We start from the raw sequence: 10,932 nt of genomic DNA on the forward strand, positions 1-10,932 counted from the left end.
GTAATCTTATAAAAGAAGTTAAGAGAAGTGAATATATATTTATATAGACTTCTTTTTATTATTTTTAACTCTGGTAAAATAAAGTAACATACAATTCCCCATATTAACCATCTCTGGATGTACAGCTCAGCCTTATGAAGGACATTCACATTGGTGTGCAACAACTGCCATCATCCGTTTCCAGGACTCTTTTCATTTCACAAAAGTAAAATTCTACCATTAAACAATAACTCCCCATTCTCCCTACCCTCGGCCCCTAGCAACCACGATTTTACATTCTTTCATTATGAGGTTAACTATTCTAGGTAGCCTACGTAAGTAGAATCATGCAGTATTTGTTTTTTTGTGGCTGACTTATTTTACTTAGCATAATGTCTTCAAAGTTCATCCATGTGGTAGCATATTTTAGAATTTCCTTTCATTTTTAGGGCTGAATTATATTCCATTGTGTACACCACATGTTTAAAATCCATTTATCCATTGATGAACATGTGGGTCGCTTTCACCTTCTGACTTTGCGGATAATGCTGCTGTGAACATAGTTGTACGTGTAGCTCCTCAAGATCCTGCTTCCAGTTCTTTCGGGTACAAAACCAGACGTGGAATTTCTGAATCATATGATAATTTCATTTTTTTAAAAAAATTGTTCAGCGACAGGGTCTCACTCAGTTGCCCAGGCTAGAATGCAGTGGCATGATCATAGCTCACTGCAGCCTCAACCTCCTGGGCTCAAGTGATCCTCCCACCTCAGCCTCCTGAGTAGCTGGGACCACAGGCATGCACCACCATGCCCAGCTGGGTTTTTTTATTATTATTATTTTGTAGAGACAGGATCTTGCTATGTCTCCCAAGCTGGTCTTGAACTCCTGGCCTCAAGTGACCCTCCTGCCTTGGCCTCCCAAAGTGCTTGGATTACAGGCATGAGCCACTGCATCCAGACTCATTTTTCACTGTTTGAGGAGCCACCGTACTGTTTTCCACAGCAGCTGCACCATTTTACATTTCTACTAACAGTGTGCAAGGGTTCCAGTTTCTCCACATTCTCACTAACATTTATTGTTTTCTGTTGTTCTGAATATGTATATAGTAGCCATTCTAATGGGTATAAGGTAGTATTTCATTGTGGTTTTGATATGCTTTTCACTAATGACTAGTGATGTTGTGCTTTTTCCATGTGCTTATTATCCATTTGTGTATCTCCTTGAAAGAACCATCTATTAAGTTCTTTGTACATGTTTTAACTAAGTCATTTGGGTTTGTTGTTGTTGTCGCTGGGTTGTAAGAGTTTTCTATATATTCTGGGCACGAACCTCTAATCAGATATATGATTTGTAAATCTCTTCTCCCATCCCGTGGATCCCTTTTTCCACCTACTGACAGTGTTCTTCGACGCACAGAAGTTTTGAATTTTGATGTAATCCAATTTCTCTGTTTTTTCTTGTAGCCTGTGCTTTTGGGGTTTTACCCTCCCCCACACACACCAAAAAACATCATTGACAATTTCAATGCCATGCACCTTTCCCCTGTGCTTTCTTCTAAGAGTTTTATAGTTTTAGCGCCTACAGTTAGGTCTTTGAGCCATTTTGAGTTGATTTTTTATTTTGGTTTAAGTTAAGGGTCAACTTTATTTCTTTGCGTATAAATATCCAGTTTTTCCAACACCATTTTTTTAAAAGGTTGTTTTTCCCCCATTGAATACTCTTGGAACCACTGTCAAAATGTATTTGACCACATATTTCAGGGATTATTCCTGGGTTCCTGGGCTGTCTATGCTTTTCCATTGGTCTATATGTCTGTCTTTTTTTTTTTTTTTTCTTACAAACAGGTTTTATTGCTTTTGGTCCACAGTCCTTATTTCTCATTATCTCATGGTGCAGGGACCCTTGGGGGGGGGGGGTTCCTGTGTAGTATTTGGTGGAGTGTGGGGGGGGCACGGAGACAGAGCAGTATAGCTGGTCAGGCCTGGAAGGGGAAAAGAACGGCTGGGGCCCCTTAAAACCTACTGAGGAGCCACGCGCGGTGGCTCACGCCTGTAATCCCAGTACTTTGGGAGGCCGAAGCAGGCAGATCACCTGAGGTCAGGAGTTCGAGACCAGCCTGGCCAACATGGTGAAACCCCATCTCTACTAAAAATACAAAAATTAGCCAGGCGCGGTGGAGCACCTGCAGTCCCAGCTACTCTACTCAGGAGACTGAAGTAGAAGAATCCCTTGAGCCCAGGAGATGGAGGTGCAGTGAGCCGAGATCACCCGACTGCACTCCAGCCTGGGCAACAACAGCAACAAAAACCTACTGAGGCCACAGTGGCGGGGGAGGGGCGGGGGCGGGGAGATTAGCATGGATGGGGGTCAGGCTTGGCCCCAACAACTCAGAATTCCACTTCCTTGTACGGGCCTCAGTTTCCCCACCAGGCCCTGAGACGGGTCTGAGGGTCTGAGGTCTGTTGGTCTGAGGGTCCTAGGGAAATCCAGCCACTCAGGAGCCTGAGCTATTCAGCATTGTGGCCGGGCCCCCTCTCCCAAGGGACTCATTTTCCAGCACCTCTCCACTGTCCCCACCCCCCCATTCCTCTGGAAAAATACATATATATATATAGTTGTTGTTGTTGTTTTGTAAATACTTCCTGAAACTTTTGCGGGTACAGAAACCACAAACTGATCGGCTGACAAAAGGGGAAAGAGGCGAGGAAACTGGAAACCTTCGGGGACCGGTTCCCTCCACGCCCAGGTCTCTTCTCCCCAGCACAGTTCTGCCCACAGCCTGAACGTGCCAGCAGGGACCCTCACCCTACACGCTTTGGGATAGGGCCTTGACCTCTTCCCCCACAGCCCGGTGGCTCAGTCCTGCCAAGGAACCAAGGCAAGAGGGAGAAAAGCCCTGCCGCCTGATCCCAAGCCGCCACTCACAGACCCTTCGTTGACTGGCAGCATTGAACAGGGAAAAAAAAAAAAAAGATGAAAACACAGAAAACCCCAAAAACCCAGACGGGGAGACGATGTGGGGAAGAGAACGTGCTGGGAGCCTCAGTAGCCAGTCTCCTCCTCGTAGTAAGGGGAATATTCAGGGGCCTCTCCAGGGCCAGGACGGTCGCCTGCACCCGAGGGAGCCCCATCGGCCACTGGGCCTTGCGGGCAGTACTTGGGGTCGTATATCTGCCGGCCCAGGCCAAAGACCTGGCCGCTCTGGTTGGAGCCCTGCGTGTAGCCCATCTGCAGGGACATGAAAGAGTTGTTACACTTGTCGGTTCCCAGCTCGGTGTCATAGATGTACCGCCGGGTCCCGGGAGCCGTCGTGCCCACCTGGCTGGCGCACTTGTTTGCACCCATCTGGAGGCTGATGGTCGAGTGGTCCATGGGGGGCAGTACGTGGTTCTTGGGGTCATAGAGATGCCTCCTCGTGCTGTACGCGGTCATGCGGGACTGGCTGGTGCATTTGTGGGTGCCCATCTGCAGCCCGATGACGCACTGGCGGGCATTCACGGTGGCGTCCTCAAAGTCCCACTCCTGCTTCTCCGAGTGCGTGTCACCGATGTCCGCCCCGCTCTGCGGCCCCTTAGTCTTGGCCTTCCCTGCCAGGGCGAGAAGAGACACCTGCACCTGCATCGTGTTCCCACTCTCAGACAGGTCGTTGGCCTCAAACAGGTCCACGGGGTTCATGCCGTAGGTTTTCTAGCTGGTGCCAGTTCTGCACGGAGCGGTTGATCTTGGGGTCTGAGCCCGGCTGCAGCTTGTTCCTGAGTGTGCGTAAGATAATCCAATCCCTCAGGCCCTAATGGAAGTCGGGACGATGGAGAGGCCAGTGAGTCCCTCCCTCCAGCTGTGGAGCTCTGCCTCCTTCTGGAGGTCATATTTGGACAGGAGCCGGTTCTTAACCTCAGCCAAGAGTCCACAGAGGGGCCTTTGTTTAACTGCGTGGAGCTCATGGCTGGCAGGCGCGGCGGCAGGACGGGACGGGACCGGACGGGCTGTGTATCTGTCTTTATACCAGCACCATACTGTTCTGATTACCCTAGCTTGTAAGATGTTTGAAACCCACAAGTGTGAGACCTCCATCTTTAATTCTTCATTTTCAAGATTGTTTTGGCTATTTCGGGTCTCTTGAGATTCCATATACATTTCAGGATGGATTTTTCTATTTCAGCAAAAAAAAAAAAAAAAAAAAATGGAATTTTGATAGAAATACACTGAAACTGTAGGTCACTGAGGAAAGTATTAATATCTTAATGATATTAAGTATTCTAATCCATGAACACATTTACATGTGTCCTCTTTAGTTTCTTTCACAATATCTTGTAGTTTTCAGTATACAAGGTGTATTAGGCCATTCTTGCACTGCTATAAAGGAATACTTGAGATTGGGTAATTTATAAACAAAAAAGATTTAATTGGTTCATGGTTCTGTAGGCTGTATAAGCATGGCTCTGGCATCTGCCCAGCTTCTGGGGAGGCCTCATGAGCTTCTACTCATGGTAGAAGGCCAAGCGGGAGCAAGCACGTCACATGGCGAGAGCAGGAGCAAGAGAGAGAGTGCGGGAGGGTGCCACGCAGTTCTTAAACAACCAGATCTCACAAACGATCATCTACTATCACGAGGACAGCACCAAGGGGATGGTGCTAAATCATTCATGAGAAATGCACCCCCATGATCCAATCACCTCCCACCAGGCCCCACCGCCAGCACTGGGGATTACATTTCAACATGAGATTTGGCAGGGACGACTATCCAAACTGTATCAGAAGGCCTTTTCCTCTTTGGGTATGTTTATTCTTAAGTATTTTTGGTGCTATTTTAGGTGGAATTATATCATTAATTTCCTTTTCTGATTATTCATTTTTAGGATATAGAAGGCAACTGATTTTACATGTTGTTTTTGTGTCCTACAACTTTGCCAAATTGATTAATTCTAAGGGGTACTTTTTGTATGTGAAACCATTAGGTTTTCTACATGTGAGATGATGCCATCTGTAATCAGAGATGATTTTACTTCTTTTCCAATTTGAATGCCCTTTTCCCTTGCCTAATTGCAATGGCTAGAACTTCCAGTATTACGCTGGGTTTTAGTGGGGGCGGGGGTTGGTTTGTTCTGTTGTCATTGTTGTTGTTGTTGTTGTTGTTGTTTGAGACAGATTCTTGCTCTGTTGCCCAGGCTGGAGTGCAGTGGTGTGATCTCAGCTCACTGCAGCCTCCACCTCCTGAGTTCAAACCATTCTCCTGCCTCAGCCTCCTGAGTAGCTGGGATTACAGCAGTCTGCCACCACACCCAGATAATTTTTGTATATTTTGTAGAGATGGGGGTTTCCCCATGTTGGCCAGGCTGGTCTAGAACTCCTGACCTCAAGTGATCTGCCTGCAGCAGCCTCCCAAAGTGCTGGGATGACAGGCATAAGCCACCGCACCAGGTCTCTAGTTTTGTATTGAATGGAAGTGACAAAAGCAAGACATCCTTGTCTTGTTCCTAACCTTAGAGGAAAAGCTTTCAGTCTTTCACCATAGAGCATGATGCTTGCTATAAGCTTTTATATATGGTCTTTATTATGTTGAGGTAGTTTTCTTCTATTACTGGTTTATTGAGTTTTTTTTATCATCAGAAGTGTTTAATTTTGTCAGATGTTTTTTCCACATCAATTGAGATGATCATGTGTTTTTATTTCCTTTATTCTACTAATGTCATGTATACATTGATTGATTTTTGTATGTTGAAACATCCTTGCATTCTAGGAATAAATTCTACATGGTCATGGTGTATAATCTTTTTAGTATGCTGTTGAATTTGGTTTGCTATATTTTGTTGAGGATTTTTGTATCAATATTTATCAGGGACACTGGTCTCTAGATTTCTTTTCTTGTGATGTATTTGGCTGGCTTCAGTATGTTATTTTAGGGCAATGCTCATGTAAAAGAATGAGTTTGGAAGTATTCCCTCCTCTTCAACTTTTTGGAAGAGTTTGAGGAGGATTGGTGTTCATTTTTTAAATGTGTGGTAGAATTCACCAGTGAAGCCATCTGGTCCTGAGATTTCCTTTGTTGGGAAGTTTCTTATTATTGACTCATTCTATTTAGTAGTTATAAGTCTGGTCAGATTTTCTATTTCTTCATGATTCAGTCTTTGTAGGTTGTATATTTCTAGGGTCCATTTCATCTAGATTATCCAATTTGTTGATATACAATTGTTCATACTATTCTCTTATAATCCTCTTTATTTTTATAAAATTGGTTATAATGTCCTCTCTTTTATTTCCAATTTTAGTTGTGTCCCCTTTCTATTTTTTCATAGTCATTCTAGCTAAAGGTTTGTCAATTTTGTCAGTCTTTTCTAAGAACCTATTATGGGTTTTGTTGATTATTATTTTCCTATTCTCTATTTTGTTTATCTCTGCCCTAATCTTTATTTATTATTTCCTTTCTTCTGCTAGCTTTATGTTTAGTTTCTTCTTCTTTTTCCAGTTCCTTAAAGTATAAATTTACTTTGTTGATTTGGGATCTTTGTTCTTTTTAATGTAGCATTTCTAGCCATAAATTTTCCACTTAGCACTGTTTTCACTGCATCTCATAAGTTTGGGGATATGGTGTTTTCATTTTTATATGTCTCAATTATTTTCTAATTTTCCATGTGATTTCTTGTTAGCCTATTGGTGTTCAAGAATGCATTATTTAATTTCCACATATTTGTGGATTTTCCAGTTTTCCTTCTGCTATTGATTCCTTGTTTTATTTCATTGTGATCGGAGAAGATATTTTGTATGATTTCAATCTTTCTAAATGTATTAAGATTTGCTTTGTGGCCTAACATATGGTCTACCCTGGAGAGTGCTCCATGTGCACTTGGGAAAAATGTGCTTCAGCTGTTGTTCAATGGAATGTTCTTCGTATGTCAAGTAGGTCCAACTGGTGTGCAGTGTTGTTCAGGACCTCTATTTCCTTATTAATCTCCTGTCAGTTGTTTATGTAGATTTTTCTATTTGCTCACATATTTACTTTACCAGTACTCTTCATTTCTCTATGTGGATTTGAGTTACTATAAAGTTTCATTCCCTTCAGTCTAAAGAAATCTTTTTAATATTTTTTGTAACACAAGCATGATAGCAATACATTTTTTTCAATTGTTATTAATTTAGCAATATCTTTATGTCAACTTTTGTTTAAAGAATAGGTTTGCTGAATATAAAATTGATTGACTGTTGTTGTTTTTATCGCTTTAATGGCGTCAGTGTCACTTCACCACTTTCTGGCCTTCATTGTTTCTGATGGAAAGTTATTAATTGTATTATTGTTCCCTGTATGTGATAAGTCATTTTTCTCTTGTTCTTTGTGATCATTAATCTTGGCTATGCTATGGTTGCCAGTTGTTTGGTCAACTGCTAGTCTAGATGTCACTGTGAAGGTATTCTTGGATGTAATTCACATTTCCGATCAACTGACTTTAGGAAGATTACCCTCCATAATGTGGGTGGGCTTTGTCCAATCAGTTAATGGTTTAACAAGAAAAAACTAAGGTTCTCCAAAGAATAATGAATTCTGTCTCAAGAATGCAACATAGAAGTTCTGCCTAGGTTTCCAACTTGATGTCCTGCTCTGCAGATTTGGACTTGCCAACCCTCATAATCACATGATCTAATTCCCTAAAATAAATATTTTACTCTCTGTATACACATGGGTAAGTTTAAGGTTGAACTTAAGTTCTGTCTTGGACAACCAGGCTCAGTAGGCTTTTCACCTCTATTGGGATAGATAGATAAGTTAATATAGATATAGGTGTAGATAAAGATGCCAACATAGATATAGATGATATAGATCACCTATTGTTTCTATTTCTCCAGAAAAGCCTCCATAATACAGATGTTTGGTGCTAAGAGTGGTTCTTGAAGAACAGAATCTTAAGGGTGAGTTATCAGAGTTGGTTCTGAGGTTTCTGGAATCCGTTTTCCAGTAGTAAAAAGAGCATTGATAGTTCATGACATGAGGCGGCAATAGAGACAGGCACAATATAACCATTGGCTCCTCCTAACCAAACACGTATAAGCGGCAAGGTTCTGGTAACCTTGTGCAGTCATGCACTGCCTAATATTTCATTCAGTGATGGACTGCACATACAGTGATGTTCCCATAAAGTTTTTTTCTTTTCTTTTTGGGACAGGGTCTTGCTCTGTCACCCAGGCTAAAGTGCAGTGACACAATTACAGCTCACTGCAGCTTTGACCTTCTGGGCTCAAGCAATCCTCCCACCTCAGCCTGCTGGGTTGCTGAGACCACAGGCACATGCCACATGCTTGGCTAATTTTTGTTGTTGTTGTTGTTGTTGTTGAGGCGAGGTCTTGTATATTGCCCAGGCTTGTCTCAAACTCCTGGGTTTAAGTAATCCTCCTGCCTTGGCCTCCCAAAGTTCTGGGATTATAGGTGTGAACCACTGTGCTTGGCTCCCATAAAATCAAAATACTGTATCTTTACTGTACTTTGTCTATCAGACATGTTTAGATACACAAATACTTACCGTTGTGTTACAGTTGCCTACAGTATTCAGTAGTCACATGTTGTACAAGTTTGTGGCCTAGGAGCAATAAGCTGTACCATATAGCCTAGGTGTGTAATAGGCTATGCCATCTAGGTGTGTGTAAGCATGTTCTGATAATCACATAACGAAACCACCTAATGACACATTTCTCAGGACATATCCCCATCTTTAAGCAACACATGACTGTATTTGATACAATAGAACATTTTTGTCAAACTAAGGAGTATAATGACTTCGACCAGTATCTCCTAATCACACTGGACAATGTGGGGAGGAAGAAAAGATGTGCTCAAGGACTCAGATTTCCAGCTTAAGCACTGCATAAATGACCTGAAAGTTTCTATATCTGTCCTGAAAGAATCTCATATCTCCTCTAGCCACAGAGCTGAGATTGCTGAAAACCAAGCCCAGAGTCTCATCCTATGAATAGCAGAACTACAACAAAAGTTGAATTCCCAACTCTGTTCATCTGATTGAGCTGCTATAACAAAATACTTTCTATTGGGAAATTTATAAGCAATTGACATGTATTTCTCACAGTTCTGGAGGCTGGCAAGTCCAAGATCAAGACACTTGTAGATTCGGTATCTAGTGAGGACTCACTCTCTGCACCACAGACCATGCCTTGTTGCTGCATCCTCACACAATGGAAGGGCAAGTCAGCCCACTTCAACCTCTTTTATAAGGACATGCATTCCATTCATGAGGGCAGAACCCTCCTGACTTAATCGCTCCCCAAAGGCCCCACCTCTTATACTATCATACTGGGGATTAAGTTCCAACATATGAATTTGGGGAAAGGAGACATCAGCATTTAGTCCACAGCACCAACCCAGCAAGATGTCTGCTGTTAAAGTGAAGGCCTTGATTGGGAAGTAGTGGGATCTGAAAATTGGAATAAGACATATGGAAAGATCCTCATGAAGGTGGGAATGTTGAAACTCAAATTCTTCTGAGTCTTTCTTGCCAGTAGAAGTTCTTCCATCCTCACTGGAGGAGATTAACCCTGCTCTGCCTGAGGAACCTGTAATGGGCCTTCTGAGTCATCTACTGCCAAGTCTCCTTGGAACCCATCCCCACCACCCCTTTTTTCTTCTAGACCTATAAGTACATTCAAGTCCAGCATTCCCTAAAAGGTGAAGCACAAAGTGTGACCAACAAGGAGGTGAGCTACATTCCAAAAGAATGACATGTTTTGCAAATTTATACAGACAGAAATGTAGGGAATATGTGTGGAAAGAGATATTAAGGATGAGGGAGAATGGTGGAAGGAACATAAAGTTGGGTCATGACAATTTTATGGATATGGGCCTATGAAGCAAAGGTTCTAGACATAATGCCATAGCTCAGAGATCATGAAAGAGCTCTAACCATGTGTTTTGTTGGTTGGCTGCAACATGGAACAAAGTGTGGGGTACACTAAATGAAGCTGAAATGCCAGAGCTGCTCTTCTGTACTGTAGAACAGGAGTCCCCAACCCCTGGACTGGTCTATGGCCTGTTAGGAACCGGGTTGCACAGCAGGAGATGAGCAGGGTGGAGGCAAGAAAGTGAGCTTTACTGCCTGAACTCCACCTCCTGTCAGATCAACAGTTACATTACATTCTCATAGGAGCATGAACCTTATTGTGAACTGTGCATGCGAGGGATCTTGGTCGCTTGCTCCTTATGAGAATCTAATGCCTGATTATCTGAGATGGGACAGTTTCATCCGGAAACCACCCCACTAACCCCCATCCATGGAAAAATTGTCTTCCATGAAACCAGACCCTGGCACCAAAAAGGTTGGGGACCACTGCTGTAGAGGAAAGGGTCCAAAGGCTCAGGGATGTTAGAATGTTAATATGGGCTCATCATGTAAGACCTGCTCAGCCAGCTCTGGGTCCAGAGGACAAACCTGTCACCACACTGTGAGAAATAAATTTGCAAGAGGAGCCCCAGCATCTTTGAAGAGCTCTGTAGTCACTCTTCTCTGCAGGTCAGAAATTGCAGAGAGAGCTCCTGCCACTGAATTGGGAAACCTAAATGAAATGAAGATAATTGGATCCTGGGATGGCAGGGCCAAGTGGTGACATAATCACCAAAGGCAAGGTGAGTGTGGTTAGTGGAATACAGAGCAGAGTCAAAGCAGTGATAAAAACAGCCTGGCTCACAGAGACTGTGACATTGGCTGGTTGTTCATGATGTCCCTAGTCTGCTGAACTTGCATTTGATTTGTATAAGTGGAAGACTTCTAGGCCAAGTAGACAGAAGTCTAACTTGAATCATAAAAACAGAGAGTCACAACCCCTTTGTCAATTCCCAGACTTGAACCAGTGTACAGATCAAGAACCCCTTGAATGAAGGACAGGCCAGATTCTCCTGAGGAAGGATCCCACTCCATAGCCAAAAATGCATACTGTTAATTTTTCTCCCCTGCCAACT

At 43.1% G+C, this 10,932-nt stretch overlaps 1 pseudogene; it reads right to left on the reverse strand.

Moving 5' to 3' along the window:
* Positions 1-1,799: 1,799 nt before the first annotated feature.
* LOC100985671 (calponin-2-like) lies at positions 1,800-4,764 on the reverse strand (annotated as a pseudogene).
* Between the last annotated feature and the right edge of the window lie 6,168 nt (positions 4,765-10,932).

This window comes from Pan paniscus, chromosome 9 (assembly GCF_029289425.2).
Source record: "Pan paniscus chromosome 9, NHGRI_mPanPan1-v2.0_pri, whole genome shotgun sequence".
In the NCBI taxonomy this organism is placed as follows: domain Eukaryota; kingdom Metazoa; phylum Chordata; class Mammalia; order Primates; family Hominidae; genus Pan; species Pan paniscus.